The sequence below is a fragment of the Pogona vitticeps genome, chromosome 1 (genome assembly GCF_051106095.1).
Source record: "Pogona vitticeps strain Pit_001003342236 chromosome 1, PviZW2.1, whole genome shotgun sequence".
NCBI lineage: Eukaryota > Metazoa > Chordata > Lepidosauria > Squamata > Agamidae > Pogona > Pogona vitticeps.
Window position 1 is genome coordinate 151,686,132 of NC_135783.1, and position 20,073 is coordinate 151,706,204.

A 20,073-nucleotide genomic window follows, 5' to 3' on the forward strand; every position below is an offset into this window, starting at 1 on the left:
GGGCTAGGAGCATTAAAACCTGAGATCAAATCTTGGCTCAGCTAGGAAGCTCACTGGGTAAATTTTGGCCACTCTCTCACATATACGTATATCATTCTTGTTAGTATAACATGCATGGTGGAGGTGTGACTTATCCTAAGCTCCTCTGAGGAACAGTGGTATAAAAACACCACACATTATAAAATTAACAAGATGCCTTCATGCCTATGAATACAGAGCCAGGTGAAGGGAGATTTAAAATAAAAGAAGTCTAACATGCAATATACAAATACCCTGTTTCCCCGAAAATAAGCGAAAACCCCACCCTCCAACATTGTGCAACAGCAGAAGATGACATGACTGTATTTGAATGAATGTAGATTGTTGTACATGAAAAATAAAATTAAAAAATCCCCTGAAAATCAGCCCTAATGCGTTTTTGGAGCAAAAAAATTAATATAAGACCCTGTCTTATTTTGGGGGAAACACAATAATTTTTGCACAGGCCTGTAGTTTACATTACAGGTAACATACACTACATAATTTTTGCAGAGATGTTCCACACAGCATAGTCACTATCCTCAAATACAGGTTCTACTGGCTGAATATTTGTTATATTTCCCTTCTCCCTTTTCCCATGAGCTCCAGGCAGAATTTTCTCTTCCTTCGAAGTCTGCAAAGTAGGCCAGGCTGAAGCAGAATAACCTTGCCCAAGGTCACCCAGTCTGCCTATGGGCGAAAGGCAACCAGCATGGCAGCCCTGCTGAGCTGCCAAGCACTAGAACCAGTGTGGTGTAGTGGTTATGAGTCCTCCTGGACTGGAACGGGGGTAATCTGAACTGTGGCCCTCACTGGGTGACCTTGGGGCAATCTCTCTCAACCTGGTCTACCTCACAGGATAGGAGGTTAACGTGGGGAGGAACAAAAGCCACGTGTGCCAACCTACAAGTCCCCGAAAAATAATAAAAAAAACAGACACCCAGCAATTTCGATTTGCCATCCAGGTTTCTGTCACGTTTTGAAGATACCTTGTGTTTTCAATGTTTCTTGGTTCTCTCTTTATGTCTTTGTGGGTGGTCTGTTTTTTATTTTTCAGGGACTTGTAAGTTGGCACACGTGGCTTTTGTTCCTCCCCACGTTAACCTCCTATCCTGTGAGGTAGACCAGGTTGAGAGAGATTGCCCCGAGGTCACCCAGTGAGGGTACTGGGTGGTGGTATTTTAATTGTTGTTGGCCGCCCAGAATAGCGTCCCAGCACTAGATGGGCAGGATACCAACCAACCTCCCAGTTAAGTACCACCCTATTATGCAAGGGAAGGATGCCACGACGATTATCCAGATCCCGTTTCAGAAATCTCTGATGCAAAATGTCAATAGGTGATCACAAAGAGGCGGTAAAAAAGCAATTATCTGTTACTCTATTTTTAAATGCCGTGTGTCCTCCCCCCCTTGCTCTTCTCCAGCGCTTATGGTTCAATTCCTGGTGATCCGGGGAAAGAGCAAGCGGGGGGGGGGCTCCTGTTTGCCTCCCTCCCTCCCTTATACAAAAAAACAAAACTTCTCCCCTCTCGACCCCTGGTGATAATCTGCTTTATTGCAATCTAAGTACCTGTCGAAAAAACACCAGCAGCTTCTGCTTCGCGGACGCAGCGGCCCACTCTCTCTCTCCAAGCCTTCCCACCGGAAACGAAATCAAGACGCGTAGACCACAAATCCCATAAGGCAGTGCGGAAAGAAGCCCTACGATTCCCTCAGCCGAGCGCTTCCCGATGCATGCCGGGAAGTGTATGCTACAGCTGAAGCCAGAGGAGGGACGGCCACAAAATAGGGGAACGTCATTTTATACTGAAGCTGCCAAAACGTTCTCCTCTCTGATTGGCTATTCCGTCCAGCCAAGGCGGCTGCAGGGGGAAGGTCGCCACATATAAGTTCTGGCACGCATGTTTTGCCATTACATAAAGCAAGAGCAGCTGTGTCCTGCTGTAGGGAGGGGGGGGGGAAGAGCAAAATTAGTATTAATATAATAACGGGACTTGTTACCAAAGTCCATTACCAAATAAGCATTGGGACATGTTGAACACACCTTCATAGGTGTGTCTGATGGAGACACAAGAGAGGGCCTTCTCTGTTAGTGCTCTCAGCCTTTGGAACTCCCTCCCACAGGAGACCAGGCTGGCCCCATCTTTGCTGTCCTTCCACAGGCAGGCAAAGACCTTTCTCTAAAGGCAGGCTTAGTGATTGGTGGTCTGAGAGGCGTTTTTTAATGGATTGTTGCTCTCTTGTTTTAAAGGTGCTTTAGTACTGATTTTATTTATCATTTTAATATAATACTAGTTTAATTATTTTTAAATATTTGTATTCTCCTTTAGCTTTAAAATACTGTCATTTTAATTGTGTAAACTGCTCTGGGCCTTTTTAAGGATAAAGATGGGATAAAAATATTTTTAAATAAATAAAAATAAAATGATGGAACAAACTAGCAAACTTTCACAGAATTCACAAACCAATATCTGTCCTGGGGGAAAGTAAGCATTCTGGCAAACAGTCTGGAACAGCAACTTCCAAGTAGGCCAGATCAACCAAATTCTTCAATGACAGATGACTGGAAATTGGTGTGTGTGTGATGAAACAAGCCATAAAATTTCCACTGTGTTCCTATCCTTCATCTGTTCTGCATAAAATGTCCATATTCAGGAAGCAAGCCCAGAATAGCAACTTCTCAGTAGGCCATGTCAAACAGATTTGTTGGTCACATATAACTAGGTGGAAGTGATATAACAAGTCTCAAAATGTCCAAAAACCCCAGATTGTTATAACCATGCTAAGCAAAAACATACAAAAGTTGTATTCTGGAAAGTTTGAAACAACAGCTTGTGAATAGTACAGTAAAGAAATTCACCAGTCTCATGTATTTAGATGGAAGCAATGGAATAGTCACAAAACTCTACCTTCCAGATACAAAGATGTGATAGTTACTTTTTGCTGAGTAAATAGGAAAGATGGATTATGTGGAAATTATGAATCTTTTCCCATCATTCCTATCTAGCCTCAGGTGAACAATCTGATCTACTTGGAAGTTGTTGGTCCAGGGTGCTTTCCAGAATATTAAATTTCTGCATGTACAGTACCTATGTAACAGGTATCAATGTAGTTTTCGTACAAGTTTTTCATCACTCCTTTCCTGAAGCAACTGGTGAATTTGATCCATTTTCCTTAAGTGGAAGTTGCCATTCAAGGTTATTTTCTGCATATGGACTGGAATGTGAATCCTGGAGAAGTTTTGTACAGTATCTTGTTTCATTGCTCCAAGTCTAGTCATATGTGATCATTGAATTTGATTGATTTGGCCTATTCAAAATTGCTACTCTAGTCCATTCTGGTGTGGTCCAAACGGTTTTGCGACATTAAGAAGTTAATGAAATAATTCAATTTGAATTGAACCTCAGATGCATTCAACCACTCACAATGCTTTGGGCACACATTTTTTCTTACAGGTGGCCCATTTGGTCTTCCAGACAGCCCCTCTAAAGACTTTAACAGGCCAAAACTCTCGAAAACACATAAGGACGTTTGAGATCATCAGAACTCAGGCAAAATGGCATACAAATTAAGAGAGAGCAAGGAAACTGGACTTGACATGAAAGTGACATCGTCTGCATGGTCTCTTAGGATGAAATGGAGGAGAAAGGGTTTGAAAGAATTTTTAATTGCAGTATTGTTGTTATTTAAATAGCTTCCAAAGAAATAGCAGTTACTCTATTCTCATGAGATGGCAAAAGTATTGGAGCCTCAGCTTCAGGATCTGTCCTTCCAGTGAGCACTCAGGGTTGATTTCCTTCAGAATGTTACAGGATGGTAATATCCTGGAGAGTGAAGTCAAGTGAGCCTTAGAAAGTATGGCTAACAACAAGGCCAGTAGAGGTGATGGCATTCCAGTTGAACTATTTAAAATCTTAAAAGATGATGCTGTTAAGGTGCTACACTCAACATGCCAGCAAGTTTGGAAAACCCAACAGTGGCCAGAGGACTGGAAAAGATCAGTTTACATCCCAATCCCTAAGAAGGGCAGTGCCAAAGAATGCTCCAGCTACCATACAATTGCACTCATTTCACACGCTAGCAAGGTTATGCTCAAAATCCTCCAAAGCAGGCTTCAGAGTACAGTACGTGGACCGAGAATTCCCAGAAGTATCACTTGACCTAGTCAGGAGGTGCGGCTGAGGAGCCTACCACTGAGGGAGGTCCGGAAGAAAAAAACAAGAAACCGGGCCTTCTCGGCAGTGGCTGCTCGTCTTTGGAATAACCTCCCCTTAGAGATCTGCATGGCCCCTTCGCTGGGTATTTTTTAAAAGCCAACTGAAAACCTGGCTATTTAGGCAGGCCTTCCCTCCAAGCACCACTTGATCTAGCTTTTCTTTTTTCCTTCCATCTTGAATGATTGTTTATTTGCTGTAAACTGTTGTTAAATTGTAACTGTTTTATTTTACAGTACTACTTGTTGTAAGCTCAACATAAAAACAAAACAAAAAAAACCTAAGATCATGGCCACTGGTCCCATCACCTCCTGGCAAATAGAAGGGGAAAATATGGAGGCAGTGACAGATTTTACTTTCCTGGGCTCCATGATCACTGCAGATGGTGACAGCAGCCACGAAATTAAAATATGCCTGCTTCTTGGGAGGAAAGCAATGACAAACCTAGACAGCACCTTAAAGAGCAGAGACATCACCTTGCTGACAAAAGTCCGAATAGTCAAAGCTATGGTTTTTCCTGTCGTGATGTATGGAAGCGAGAGCTGGACTGTAAAGAAGGCTGTCAGCCGAAGAATTGATGCCTTTGAATTGTGGTGCTGGACTGCAAGGAGAACAAACCTATCCATTCTAAAGGAAATCAACCCTGAGTGTTCACTGGAAGGGCAGATCCTGAAGCTGAGGCTCCAGTACTTTGGCTATCTCATGAGAAGAGAAGACTCCTTGGAAAAGACCTTGATGTTGGGAAAGTGTGAAGGCAAGAGGAGAAGGGGACGACCGAGGATGAGATGGTTGGACAGTGTCATTGAAGCAATCAACATAAATTTGACCAAACTCCGGGAGGCAGTGGAAGACAGGAGGGTCTGGCATGCTCTGGTCCATGGGGGTCACAAAGAGTAGGACAGGACTAAACAACAACAACCTCCACCTTATGGTGACCTTATCTCCAAAATGTCCTGTCTTCAACAGCCCTGCCCAGCTCTTGCAAACTCAAGCCTGTGTCTTCCTTTAGAGCAGTGGTGCCCAACCTTGGGCCTCCAGATGTTCTTGGACTACAACTCCCAGAAGCCTTCACCACCAGCTCTGCTGGCCGGGATTTCTGGGAGTTGAAGTCCAAGAACACCTGGAGGCCCAAGGTTGGAGACCACTGCTTTAGAGAGTCCATCCATCTCCTATTTGGTCTTCCTCTTTTCCCGCTGCCTTCCACCTTCCCAAGTCTTATTGTCTGTTCTAGAGAATCCTGCCTTCTCATGAAGTGCTCAAAGGAGGCCCACCTCAGTTTCATCATTTCTCCCCTCTACGTATATGGCATTGTATCTGACTGCTCTATTAATTGCATAGGACTGTACTTTCCCACACGTATTATATTTCCGCCCCTCAATATAGCCCTTCGTGACACATGAATGCCTGTCGGTTTACAATACCCGGATGTCCTTTATGTAAACGGGGCGCCACGGGCCGACATCTTTGAATTGGGTCGCAAAGAACCCCCGTTTCCCCATTTATACTCCCCGCCACCTTGAAGTGGGCAAACGATGTGACAAAGGGCGAGTTTCGTCCGTGGAGAGATTTCCTAGTTGTTTTTGAAACCTCCGCGCTCTTCCGTAAAGTGATAAAAGAAGCAGAAGCTCCTAGGAAACAAGGGTTTTTCATCTGGCTTCCTTCCCTCCCGGCAGCAAAGATAGCCGTTTGTGCTTTGTGAAATATCGGACCCTTTTAATACAGGAAAATAGGATTTTATTCGAGACCCGCTCGGATCACTGATGCCTGCGTCAGATAAGCGTAACAAAGCGACATTTTGCCACCTCTGTATCCCATCTGGCAGGATGTATGTGGCGTGTGTAACTTAAGATGCCCGTAGGGTAGAGCTTGGCTTTTTGGGGGGAGAGAAAATTAAAAAAGGCGCCCGAAGCCTTTTCGGAGAGAGTAGCCCAACTTTGCTTGTGAAGGGCAGGCAGCCGACAAGCAAGACGTACAACAACCCCGCCATGCAGGTCGACCCGTGGTCGCAACTTCCGTGTCGGAAGCGTGACTTTGAAAGGCGGCTGATTTATACCAACCCTATAACGTCCTAGAGAGGTTGGCTCGTTCAGACGTTCCCTCCCCTCCGGCTCTTTGTACGCAAAGAGCAACCGAAGGGGAGCCTCAACAGCGCCGGAAAGGAGTTTCCCCGGAAGACGCGCTGCTATCGCCTTCCTTTCGCTTTCAGACGATCATGTTCTTGGGGTGAGTTAATGGAGGGAATAGGGGCTGCCAGTGGATATCCTGCTCCCGCCGCTGGTTTGGGTCTCCCCAGTGGAGTCCTCCCTCGCCGGTGCACTAACGGACGGCCCCGGGTGCTGGTTCCTCTCGGCCTCCTTTGCTTTCACGTGTACCTGGTCGGGCACAAGCCAGGATCGTGAGGACGGGGCAGCTTCGACTCAGCCCCCACCGTTGCGGGGATCTGCTGGCCCCGCTCCTGAAAATCCACCCGGCCTGGAGGAAGGGAAGCCTCCCGGCCTCGACTCCTACAGAAGGCGGGAAAATCCTATTTTGAAAAGACTAGCCTGGGAGCGTGCATAGCCGCCTCCGCCTCTGTTGCAGCCAATTAAGTGACAGTAAATATGGTTGCTCCTTTAAAAAAAATCACTTCGCTTCCTGGTTGCAAAACTTACTGTAGTCTGCAGATGTCCGACTTCAACTTCCAGAAACCCCAGCCATTACAGTTCGTCGCGAGGCATCCTGGGAGCTGAAGTCTCTCTCTCTCTCTCTCTCTCTCTCTCTCTCTCTCTCTCTCTCTCTCTCACCTGCTCCTGCATTTGTGAATGTTGCCATTCACTCAAGCCCAGTATTTTGCTTGTTCGGTTTGGGTGGTGCTCTTGGGTGTCTAAGGGATTCTCAGTTGCAATTGTGTAAGAATGAGTTCAGTATTCCTACATACAGGAATACATTTGGATCCTACTTTTGCTCTAATACAGTGTTTCCCTTTCTTGGCTCATTTGTTGGACTGCAGCTCCCAGAAACCCCAGTGAGTACGTGTGGTGGCGAAGGCTTCTAGGAATTACAGTAAAAAAAAAACTGTTTTGCCCAAGGTTGGGAACACCTGCTCTAAGAGCCCAGGTTATAGTGCAGTGGTCAGAGAACAGGGGTAAATTACCCCAAATGGGGTAAAAATGAAAATCCTGGGTGTAATGAGGATGAGCAGAGCCCCAATATTGATGCTCTCATATCCAAGATGAAGCAACATCATTTCTCCAAAACCTGAAGTTTTCAAGCAAGTTGAAGCTTTCAAAGTAATTCTGAATAGATTCAATAAGATTTTGAATTCAAATAATGTATGATTTCCTTCCTTTCAAATCAAGGGGGTAATGTTGAGGTATATAAATTTTTTGGGGGGTTAAAAGGTAAAAAAGTTCCTTAACCCCTGTTATGGTGTCTCTCATTCCCAGTCTTGGGTACCAAACAGTCTGTCTTATGAAGCCCATTGGTTCTTATTTTACCCATTAGCCTCCCATTGTTTTAAACTTCAAAAATTAAACTTTCAAGAAAATCTTACGGTCTGTCTCCTAGTATGGCCTCCTTTACAAACTTGAACAGGACAAACTATTGAAGAGTAAATGAGTACAGTATCTTAACAGAAACGAAAAGAAGTAAATCAGGATCTAATGGTAGGTGCATAGATGATTTACACTTAATCCACTAAAGGTTCCTGAGTCAAAGGCTCAACTGAATAGAAAACACTTCTTCCTCTTAAATTAGGCTACTGAAATCAAGAGTGCCTCCAGTTCTGGTCTTGAACTACAAAGTACTGTAATCCTTGGCTGAGATACTTGGAGGCATCTTGCTTTGTGTGTCTGCCTTCTTAAGTCATTCTTTTGCACCTGGCTCTGGTTGGGAACTTCAGGGTTCTTCTGAAAAACAGAGGAGGTCCTTTAAGCTTAGGCATCCTTTAAGCAATATGCATTGTGCAGGGAACTTTCAGCTGAGTGTAAAAGACAAGATAGGCCTAGAGAGTAGTTGTTGATGATGATGAGAGCATAGGTGTGTTAAATTTGAGGGAGAGAAGGGCTGCTCCTTGGAGGATAAGGCAGCTTGATGCTGTACAGCAGTGGTTCCCAACCTTGGGTAACTTGGGTGGCTTTGTATTACAGTTCTCAGAAGCCTTTGCCTCCAGCTGTGCTGCCCGGAGTTTCTGGGATCTGCAGTCCGAGAGCATCTGAGTTACCCAAGATTTGGGACCCCTGCTATAGAGGGCAAGAATTGCAAGAATTGAACAGGAGAAATTTCCTAAGAGTAAGGGCTAGAGATGGTCATGAACCTCAGTTTGGAGGTTTGTGCTGGTTCATACATGTGACACCACAAGTGCTATGCATTCCCTTCCTCTGCCTCTGGGGCTGGATCCCCCATTCATCAGTCACCACGTGTTTCTCTTGTCCTCCTCCTCCTCTTCAGCTGTTCAGCCAGTCTCTGGCAGGAGCACTGGCTGCCCTGCTTGGCCGCCTTTGCGGATCGCCCACTCAGGCAAGGGGGCAGGACAGGCAACCCCGTGCTCCTGCCAGGGATTAGTCAAACGGTCAAAAAGGAGGAGGAGGAGGAGAGGAGGGTGCTCTGACTGGTGAGTGGGTCATTGGCCGGGGAGGCGAGGGAAAGTTGGTGCCCATCTCTAGTAAGGGCTATTGACAGTGAAATAGACTGCCTTGGTCAGTGTTGGGCTCTCCTTTCTTGGAAGTATTTAAGTATCTTTAATGGCAGCCGAGGATGCTGTCATTGGACCCTACTTAGAGCAGAGGGCAGCCAGAGCAGATGCTGACCTCCATCCCTCCTCCTAGCTCTGGAATATGCAGGTTTCCTGTTTTTCACCTGTAAAATATGTCATTGGTATTACATTTCTATAGTTGGCTTGCAAGCAGCTAATTAATAATGAAGTCGCTAAGGTTTGTCCTGCCGTACAGTGGTGACGGCTGCTTCCTTTGCATAATTTTTCCGTATTCAGAAAGGCGTTAAAGGCCCTGCTGGGAAGAGAAGAAACCAGTTAAACGTGTTAATTGACTTGATGATTTGATTCAAACTTAAATGAGACTTTACCTCTTTTAAAAGTTTAAAAATATGGTTTAGGTATCTGGTTGTGGAGCCAGAGGTTGGGAGTTCGGTTCCCCCACTGGGCCTCCCACGAGTAGAGCCAGCCTGTGTGGCCTTGGGCAGGCTGCACAGTCCCAGCTGGGCTGCTCCAGAAGAAGGGAATGGCAAACCACCTCCGAGTATTCTCTACCTGGAAAACCCTGCAGAGGGTTGCCATAAGTCAGAACTGAACTGATGGTGTATAATTACTGTTAAATAATAGCAGATGTATTGGTGTTGCATAAAAACAAATGCAGAGGCTTTAGTGCTAAGATGGTTTGGGCAGGGAAAGGGACTTTCTTCCTCAGTCCTCTTTCATTGCTCAAGTAAAGAAGTAGCAAAAGATGGAACGGGCTTTAATTTTGAATTGGAGGAGCCTTTCAGACTGAAAGTGAGCCTTTACTCCCTTAAAGCTGAGTAATGTGGCGAAGTGACCAGGGTGGACATATGCTTCCGTGCTTACCCACAATCCCATCAACTCTGCGGTAAATTCACTAGGAAGACCTAAGCAAGATGGTGTCTAATCCTGCATCTGGAGGGTGTTATTTAATGCCAACTCTTTTTATGGCGAGTAACTGTAAGGCGATAACTGCAAAACTCAATGTATGCAAAAGGGGTGTGGATGCTTCAAATCACTCTGTAAATCATGTAAGGCTCAGTCAGTGTAGCCAATTATTAGGACTGACATATTCCAGCTGCCTCGGAAAAAGCTGTGAAAAGTTCTGTAATGCATTTGAAGACTAATGTATTTTTCGTAATTGGAAATTGGGTTTCTGTTTATTCATTCGATGAGCTGATTGCACTTGCAGCCTCTTTTTGACTGAGCTTGTCTTTTGATTTATGCATAGTTAAAATTGAGCCACTGCAGTGTATGTACACGTTTTTGACTGACAACTCAGATACGTTCCCCCAAACTCTGCCGTTTGGCACATGAAATTTTCACATGGCTGATGGGCTGGCAAATGGAGCCAAATAGCTGGGACATCTGCCTGCATTTTATTTGGCCTGAGCTTTCATGGATTTGCATCCCATTTCGTCAGAGTATGGGATGCTTTACTTGGTTGATTATTGTAGGCAGGCTTGGATAGGAAAAGTCTGTCATTGATGGGACAGAGGGAACTGAAAGGGAAACCATTCCAACAGTGATCACCTCTGCTAGAAATGCCAAGCATTGTAGTTTAGGGAAACTGAGAACTGATGAGAGGGGAGAATGTGAAAGCAAATACTTTCACCAGAATGGAGGGAAGGACTCCTGTCGAAATCTCCAGACACAGGTCAGCAAAGAGCAAGTAGAGCAGAAACTTTAAGCTTCCAATTGCAGGATCCTGGTAACTCTCCCTGCTGTGATAATTCTGTTGAACACTAGATGTCACTGTTGCATTATAAACTCAGGCACATTTTATACTGTTAATTAAGAGCTAAATTGAATTCTCAATAGAAAAGTAGAAGGGAAAAGTATTTATGCTGCTTCCAGATGTGAGTTTTCTTTCACAGTATGTCATTATCCTCTCCCCTCCCCCTTTTTGGTTGTTAACGGTGGAATGGCAATATAGATTCATTCCTGCAGCATGTTTCATTACAAAGAAACCTGCGGTATGCTTTCTATGACAGTGGGTCTCTGATGGAAGGATATACAGTACCTGAATGTCAACATGCTCACCCCATCCACCTCAGCCTGCCTTCGTTCCCACTTCTCTCTGTTTATTTCCTTCAGCATACTGCTAGCTTGCATGGAGAGGTTTTGTGCTATTCTTGCTATGTTTTAATCACACTGGGATTTTGAAGTTTCAAAATGCCCTTTGGTGTCCATCAGAGTGTTCTGTTACGCACATGATGTCCATCTTCACTGTGTAAATACTGAATGAATTTGATCAGTTGCCCTTATTGAGGCCTGGATCAGAGAACAACCCTCCTGAACACAAGGAGTCTAATGAGAAAAATGCTTCTTGTGTTCTTGAAGGCTTTCACGGCCAGGATCCGATGGTTGTTGTGGGTCAAGCAGAATGTTAGGCAGAACGTTAGGAAGAAAAACCTCCAGAACATGACCAAACAGCCCGAAAAACCCACAACAACCAAAAGATGCTTTTTCTTATGCATTTCCCATTGTACTTTGCTATGGGTAAGATCAGAGTGAATAAAAACCAACAATAAAAATAATATAAATAATTAAGTTAAAATAATTTTTATTATAAATCATCAAAAAAATCTGCTTTCAAAAATTTAAGTCATGATTTAAATTGATTTGATTTAAATCAAATCCACCCTTGGTACGATGCAGTATTCTCTTTTCCTCTGTTTCCCAGTAAATTCCCCTATAATCTTCTTTTAATATCCATCCTTCTGAACAAAAAAGAAGCTGGGAGAAATGATGGTAATTCAAAGGTTTAAGGCAACTTATGGCTGTTCTGATATTGTTGGTACCCATTACCATTGATCATGCTGGCTAGGGCTGATGAGTGCGGCAGTCCATCAGCATTGGGAGAGCTGGTTGTGTGTCCACTCTGAGCAGAGACATCAGACTCTAAAGTTCAGCATCGCCTGCTGAGTTATCATGTCATACTATCTATTCTTGTGTTTGGCAAGAAGGAATGAACTTCTTAGCTGGAGCAAAACTTTAATAACAGGACTCATGAGATTAAGTAATGAAGATTAATGTCTAAAGAAGTTTCCCTATTTTTAAGGTGAAATTCAAAGAAGTTAAAGTGGCTCCACAATGTAAGGCATTAAAAACATGGAGAGGATGTTCAGCAGCCCTTGTTGTGCATTTCTATATATATTTGCAGGTTTTGCGGGAATAAACAAAAGCACTCTACACAGTAACATTTTATTTCAGCTTCTGCATATTACTCCCTTAAATTGCTCTGTCCTTTCTCCCCAGTCTTCAATATACAGCAATGCCTTGTGTTTTTCAGAATGCAAGCCTGAAATAAAGGCGGGCTTATCATTTATCTAGCTGTATCTCTGTGAAATGCTTAATGGGTTATAATTGCTCAACAAAAATGAAAGATACTGATTATGATGGTATGGTGAAAGCTGTTCCACCCTGCTCCTAAAAAGGTGATATTCTGGTAGAGCCAACATTGACTGCAGTTAAGCAATTCAAAGCTCAGTTTAGTAAACTAAATCAACTAGCTATATCACTTCTCTACAAAAACGATGACACATATACCCTGTTTCCCGGAAAATAAGACCTAACCTGAAAATAAGCCCTAGTATGATTTTTCAGGATGCTCGTAATGTAAGCCCTACCCCAAAAATAAGCCCTAGTTAAATGAAACCCCGCCTTCCACCATTGTGCAGCAACCAGAAGAAGATGGCATGACTATACAGTATTTGAATAAATTTAGATTGTTGTACATGGAAAAAAAATAAAACATTCCTCGAAAATAAGCCCTACAGCGTTTTTTTGGAGCAAAAATTAATATAAGACACTGTCTTATTTCCAGGGAAACATGGTAGGAAGTTGAAATTACCTATAGATACTCATTTGCATCTGGCCTGGGAGACTTTCACCATCTTACTGCAGAGCTGGAAGGGACCCTATGGATCATCAGGTCCATGCCCGCCAGGAGAATCGAACTTGCAGCCTCTGGCTCCGCAGCCAGAGACCTAAACCACTGAACTATGGGCTAATGTCTTCCAAATAAGCCAAAATATGAGTGTTTAATGAGTGTTTAATGTTGGTACCTGAATCCTGCTTCATTTAGAAGCCATAGGCTGTTACTTGGGAATGAGTTCCTCTAGAATCCATCGATTTAAACTCCCAAATTGGATTCAGCAGAAAGCTATGGAGTCTTCCTCGCTTATTATTCATCCACAGAAGGTGAGAAGCAAAAGAAAGTGCCTGGAGGTATCTGATTTTACTGAATTCAATTTAATCATCAACACACAGCTGTTAAAAGTTTTTTAATGTGCAGTGGCCAAATGTCACAATTTCACGTGCATCAAAAACCATCGTAATTTCACAAGGTATCTATCTGATAACCCATATCACATCACCAATTCTAAGGAACAGAAACAGGTGTGTGATGTGGCTGCCAACCCTCTAGCAGATAATGTTGAAGCAGTGCTCTCTAGGGACAGTTTAATTAATCTGCCTCATGGATTGTTTTAATCAACGGTTGTCTTGCAAGAAAAAACTTTGTTCATTCCCTTTAACAGTCAGTCAGTGTCCCATGGTCACTGAGCATCCTTATACTTTATCGGATGCTTACAGGGTTTGTTCACTTGTTTTCTGGTACAGTGGTACCTCAAGTTACGAACTTAGTCCGTTTTGGAACGACGTTCGTACGTCGAAAAGTTCATAATGCGAAGTACCATTTTCCATTGAAATGCATGGGAACGGAATTAATCTGTTCCAGCATTTCAAAAGGCAAAAAGGCAGGGGGAAAGGGCTGGAAATTTTGCCTTTGGAGCTCTCAAAGGGCTTTCCGCCCGACATTGGAGGAAGCCCTTTGAGAGCTCCAAAGGCACCGATTGTAGCGGCAGGGACCCCCAGGGAGGTCCCCCACGGTGGCGGGCAAGCCCTGGGAGACCTCCCTGGGGGTCCCCACAGCCGCGATCAGCACCTTCGGAGGTCTCTAAAGGCTTTCCCCCCGACATCGGAGGAAGCCGTTTGAGACCTCCAAAGGCAAAAAGGCAGGGAGAAAGGGCTGGAAATTTGAATTTCCCGCCCTTTCTCCCTGCCTTTTTGGCTTCAGAGGTCTCAAAGTGCTTTCCCCCCGACATCAGAGAAATCCCTTTGAGACCTGCCTTTTTGCAGGGAGCCATTTACGAATGGCTCTGTTGGCAAAAAATTGCATTGACTTGCGAACGGAGCCTCGATACATTGGGTGATGTCATTTTGATTACGCAAGTCCTCATGTTCAGAAGGAGGTCATAGGTAGAACATGGGTATGAATCTGCATGCTAAGTTATGGGTACTGTGCACTTCTGTCATTAATTGGAGATATTGGGCCAGACCATAGCTAGTCCAGAGCCCTATTCAGGTGTTTTTCAGCTAGGTGCTGGCGACACACTCAGGGGATGAGTCCTTCCTCCTCCCTCATCTCATTTTTCATGGTTACAAGGGTGGGTTAGAAGGGGAGAGCTGCCTGCTTTATGTAAATTCTACACCGAAGCAAGAACCCAAGTTTTCCTGAGTTCTTGCTCATGGCTAGTGCCTATGTGACAGCAAAACTGTTCTTTCTCATCTGACCCAGTACTGTAACCATGAAGAATATGATAACAGAGGGGATGTGCCTGGGCACTCCTTTCTGAGTATGTCTACAGCACTGGGTAGTAATACATTTGAGTAGGGCTCTAGTGTCTGCAAAATGTTCAACTTATATTTAAGTTGTATTGCATGAACTGCATATGTAGGGCTTCATGTAAATTATTTCTCCTTTCAGACATAGAAAATAAGCATCCCAGGAGAAAGAATTTACTTTCTTTAGTTGTTAACATGAAGAGATTTCCCATGATTTATTTACCGTATTTTTTGCTCCATAAGACACACTTTCCCCCCCAAAAAAGTGGTGGGGGGAAGTCTGTGTGTCTTATGGAGTGAAGGTGGCGATTTCGCCCCCACTGGCCCCATGGGGGGAAGCGTCGCAAGGGTCCAAGTGAGCCTTCCAGGACCCTTGCGATGCTCCCCCCACGGGGCCAGCGCAGGCAAAATCGCCACCTTCTGGGACTCTTTTGAGACTTGGGAAGCTTCAGAAGAGTCCCAGAAGGTGGTGATTTCGCCCCCTCTGGCCTCATGGGGGTCAGGGTGAGCCTCCAAAGGGTCCTGGAACACACCCTAGGACCCTTTGGAGGCTCCCCCACCCGCCCACGGGGCCAGAGGGGGCTAGGGTGTGTTCCATAAGACGGACTTCTCCATAAGGCTCACCAAATTTTTTGGAGAAGAAAACAGATTAATTTTTCCCTGTTTTCTTCTCCTAAAAATTTGGTGCGTCTTATGGAGAGGTGTGTCTTATGGAGTGAAAAATACGGTACTTTGATATAGAGAAATATTTTGCAATGTGAGACCTATCTTGTTTTAGCCTTAGCCATTTGGACTGTTTATGTATTCTCTCGGTGTGGTTCATAAAGCTGTGCTGACTAGCTGTGGATATGCAACGAGATGGCCAGAAACCACTTTTACACCAGCATAAGTGTAATGGCATGAATTATCTTAGCAAATTATGACTAATTAATGAATTGCTGCTTGCATTTCTAGTCAGTTGTCAGTCACACAGTTTGGCACACAACTGGAAATGCTAGTGGCATTACACTTACATTGGCATAAATCCAGAAGACAACTCTGGGCAATCTGTGCTTTGTCTCTGTATTCTGTACACTTAGTTGCTTCTTGATCACAAAGCAGTTTTATGATATTCCTCTTTCCCCTGTGTCTTTGTAAGTGACTTTTAAACATTTTACATGGGATAAATAACACGGTTTTGTACAGGTGTTTTCAAAAGCTACTTGCTACCACATTTGATATCTATCTGTCAGCTCTCCTGGCATTTGTACCACTTCCCCTTCAAGATAGAACATTATAGAACTTCTGAATACGTAACTCAATGGCTTAGGCATCTGGCTATGGTGGCAGAGGTTGCGAGTTGATTTCTACCACTGTACCTCCTTGACAGGCTGGACTCAATGATCCATAGGTTCCTTTCCAGCTCTCCTGTTCTAAGGTTATTATCATTACTGTATATATCTGTGTGTCACTATTATTGGGAGTGTCCCATTCTTGGAAGTGACGTGTCCTGGGTTTCAAGGATATGCTATGATTTGCTATTCCATCTTGGGAAGAAGAAAGTGCCACATGTTCCAAGGAGGTAGGCTTCGGGCTAACATTAAGAATAAAACTTGTTTTTGAAACTCTTTCTAATGTGGTGAATTATGATGATATTATTCTCAGAATAGGGCTTTAATTTAAAGTTTCATTCTGTTTTTAATATTAACTTGCAGTTCTACTTGATTCTTTGAAGCCCTCAGATCTGTTTGTTTTCAAATCTAGTCTTAAGTAATCTAAGTGCAGTTACTTAAAAGTATCTTGTAATCTGTGAATATAATTACTCTAGATCTTTGATGGCATAGCATACAGAAATATATCTTTGTCTTTCCATATCTTTCCTTAGGTAGCCCAAAATTTTAGGCACGCAGTCTTTTTCTAACACTGGCACAAATGTTCTGATTAAATGGGTTCATGAATTACAGCTGTATTCTTACATGGGAGCAGTTTGTATCATTTATAAATTAAAGAGATTCGGAAATGTCTATGGCAGGCATATAGTGCCTGTGAGTTTTTTTCGGCTCTACCTGGAAAAAAAGGCTGTAGTAATACTACAGAAGTTGGAAATTAGTGTTACAACCAGAACTTGGAAACTGTTCAACATTCTCAAATATAAGATGGAATATTGATCAGACCGTTCTTACAATTTTAAATTGGGAGGGGGAAAGGGGAATAAGCAGGATCACGATGTTTTAATTTTTCATTTTTTGCAGCCTGATGATGTGGACAGGACCTGTGGAGAGTTGAAGGCTACCACATGTCTGTTGAGCCCTTGCCTTTCCTGGCTTATAGAAGATGCCAGAGAGGGATAGTTGAGTGGATAGGAGGAGTTGTGAATGCCTTCTTCCAGCAGGGCGGGATCCCAGCATGATTAAAGGAGGCAGTAGTAAGTCCATTGTGGAAAAAGCCTCTCTCTCTTTTTTTTAAACTTTTTTTTTATTATATAAATCCATCCATATTGGTTTAACATCGTGTCACCAGGGTACGGCTTATAATCATTTGTAATATAACTACTACACACATTACACTCCTAATCTATACAACATCCTTCTAACCATTGATAGAATAAGTCCCATGTTTGATAATATTTTGCATCTTCTTTTCCTTTGATTTTCAGTGTTAGTCTGTCCATTTCGGCGCAGTCCAATATCTTTTTAATTATTTCTTGATCCGTAGGTGTTCCTTCATTTTTCCAGTACTGTGCATAAATAATCCTCGCCGCTGTTAGAATATGCAGTATTAAATATACATTTTGTCTATCAACACTTTCTGGTATTATACCTAACAGAAAGAGCTCTGGCCTAAAATCTACATGTTTTTTGATTATTTTAACAAGCCATGTATGTATTTTGTACCAAATTTATTTTGCTTTATCACAAGTCCACCAGAGGTGATAATAGGTTCCAGTTTTTTTATGACATTTCCAACATTTACTTGACCTGTTAGAGTACATCTTAGCTAATCTATCAGAAGGTAAATGCCATCTATAAAACATTTTATATAGATTCTCTTTATAAGATGTTGCCATTGTCATCTTATAGTTTCTAGACCACAGCCCTTGCCATTTTTCTAAGTCAATATTGTACCCAAAATTTTTTGCCCATTGAACCATCGTTTCTTTGACCTGTTCATCCTCCATTTTCCAATTTAAAAGGTATTTATATTCCTAATTAATTTGTCATCTGATGTTAACATTATTTGGTCAAAAGTTGTCTGTTCTTTATAAAAATCGTACATTTTTAGGTCCCGTTCATATCTTGATTGTATTTGCATTATAGACCACCACGATGCATCTAACCCCTGGTCTATAAGGTCTTGTTTTGGCTTTAATCGCCTATCTTTGTCTAAAATATCTGTATAAGTCAAAATTTTTCTAACATTCAAAAGGTTGGGATGAACAAATGAAAAAGCCTCTCTGGAATTCTATGGTATCGGATAATTATCGGCCAGTCTCTAATGTCCCATTCTCGGTTAAGGTGTTGGAGCAGGTTGTGGGTTTGCAGCTACAGAGGGTATAAAAGTAGAAAGAGAGAGAGAGAGAGAATCTCAAAGATTGCATCTCCCTTTATGAGCCTGTCCATCAGGGAGGCATTGATCTAGATCAGCAGTCCCTAACTTTTTTGGGGCCGTGGACTGGCTGGGGGGAGCGAGCTCCACGCATGGGGGGGCATCCCTGTGCTCGCGCGGTGGGTGTGTCGCGCTCATAGTGGGCATGTTGCAGGTACCGATCTCCACCCCTGTATGCCCCCCGTGGGCACGACATGCCCCCTGCGAGCATGACATGCCCACCGTGCATGTGTGCGGGGGGGGGGTTTGAAGATCCATATCCACGGCCCAATTCTGGCAAGCCCACAGACTTGCACCGGGCCGCGGATGGGGGGGTAGATGAACCCTGCTCTAGATCATCAGGAGAGGTCTTTCTCTGTGTTTGGGACACGGGAGAGGAGGGCCTTCTCTGTTGCTGCTCCCAGACTCTGGAACTCCCTCTCTCAGGAAGCCAGGCTGGCTCCATCTTTGATGTCTTTCCACAAGACAGCAAAGACCTTCCTCTTCAGGCAAGCTTTCCCTGAGTGAGTGGCTGGCTAAGCGAGTTCTAGTTTTAAATAAGATTGTTTGTACTTTTGTTGCTTTTAAATGTGTTTTTAATTATAGTTATTATTTACTATTTTTAATATATTTATTTAATTCTTTTTAAATAATTGTAATAATTGTTTTTAGCTTTTAATGTTATTTTTTTATTGATGTAAGCTGCCATGGGTCTGTTTTAGGAAAGAGGTGGGGTAAAAAAAATACATAAATAAACAAATATATAAATTAGCAGCCAGTTTCCAGGAACATTTGAGAAAGGAAAGCAGAATAAAAAAATACAGCTGTAAATACTCAAGAAGTTATTTAGCCAAACATTTGGGACAGAAATCTTACCAAGCCAGATTATACATTCTAGTGAGCATGGCTTCTTTAAGGGTCCCTGGCCTTTTTGAACCAGTGAGCACATCAGGAATTTTGAAAGAGTGTCATGGATGCTGTCACAAAATGACTGTCATGGGTGCAATGAGTCATAAAACACTGACTTCACACAAGGCAAGGTAGCTGAAAAAAAGAGTATAGTTTCCCCAACAATCTTGAGTACAAGGAAGAAGACAAAGCTGAGCTCTGAAACACAGAAGTGGTGTTTTGAACCGACAGTTTTCTTTTCCAATAGCTATCACAAAGAAGACAAACTGATGAGACTCTGACACTTAGCCAGGAAACTGTACAAAGAGAATGGATGATTGTCTGATAAACTGACAGAGGTAACACATCTAATGATATTGCTCACATGTCCCTCCACCACACACCCTACTCAGAAATGGGCAAAACAAGGTACAACTTATTGTGTTGAGATGCTACATCAAAATGTTGACAGCACTGAAACCCAGATACTGTATGAATAAGGCTGAACTTCAAGGAAAGCTTTCTTGACACCTGTTTTTTTTAAATATATATATTTTAAAAATAATGACTTATACACTCTTATTTTACAAGCTGGAAGGATGTCATCTTCTAAAACAGCATTCCCTAACTTCCTGATTTCTGTACAGTCATTCCACTCTGTCTTTGTTTATCAAGTTTAAGAAAGAGATGACTTGTTTTTTTACAGCACAATTCAAAGCATGTGTTCTCAGAAGTGAACTCCACTGAGTTCAATGAGACTGCCATGTAAATGTACATAGGACTGCGGCCTTACTTAGTTAATTGCCTCATCAGAAAGGAAAGAAACAGAAATCAGTGTAGGTAAAAGCATAATAGAAATAAAAAGTAAAAAGATAAAAATGTGGCACCTTAAATACTAACTTCTATTTTTTTTAGTGTAAGCTTTCATGGATAAGTCCACTTCATCAGATGTAAGACCTCTTATGTAGTTAGTCTTTAAGATGCCACTGAGTTTTTGTCTTTTTTTAAACTTTTTATTTCTATGTTACTTTTACTTATAATACTTGT

General features: G+C 42.9%; 1 protein-coding gene across 3 annotated transcripts in view; it reads left to right on the forward strand.

Annotated features, from left to right (window-relative positions):
• The first annotated feature begins 5,666 nt into the window (after nt 1–5,666).
• The window catches only part of SLX4IP (SLX4 interacting protein), a 142,953-nt gene continuing 128,546 nt past the window's right edge, over nt 5,667–20,073 (forward strand). For 2 of the 3 annotated variants that reach the window (XM_073003264.2, XM_073003274.2), the window contains exon 1: nt 5,667–6,455. The gene's annotated coding sequence lies outside the window, so the exon portion shown is untranslated. The remainder of the gene's footprint in view (nt 6,456–20,073) is intronic. The other variant, XM_073003269.2, reaches the window with a different exon arrangement.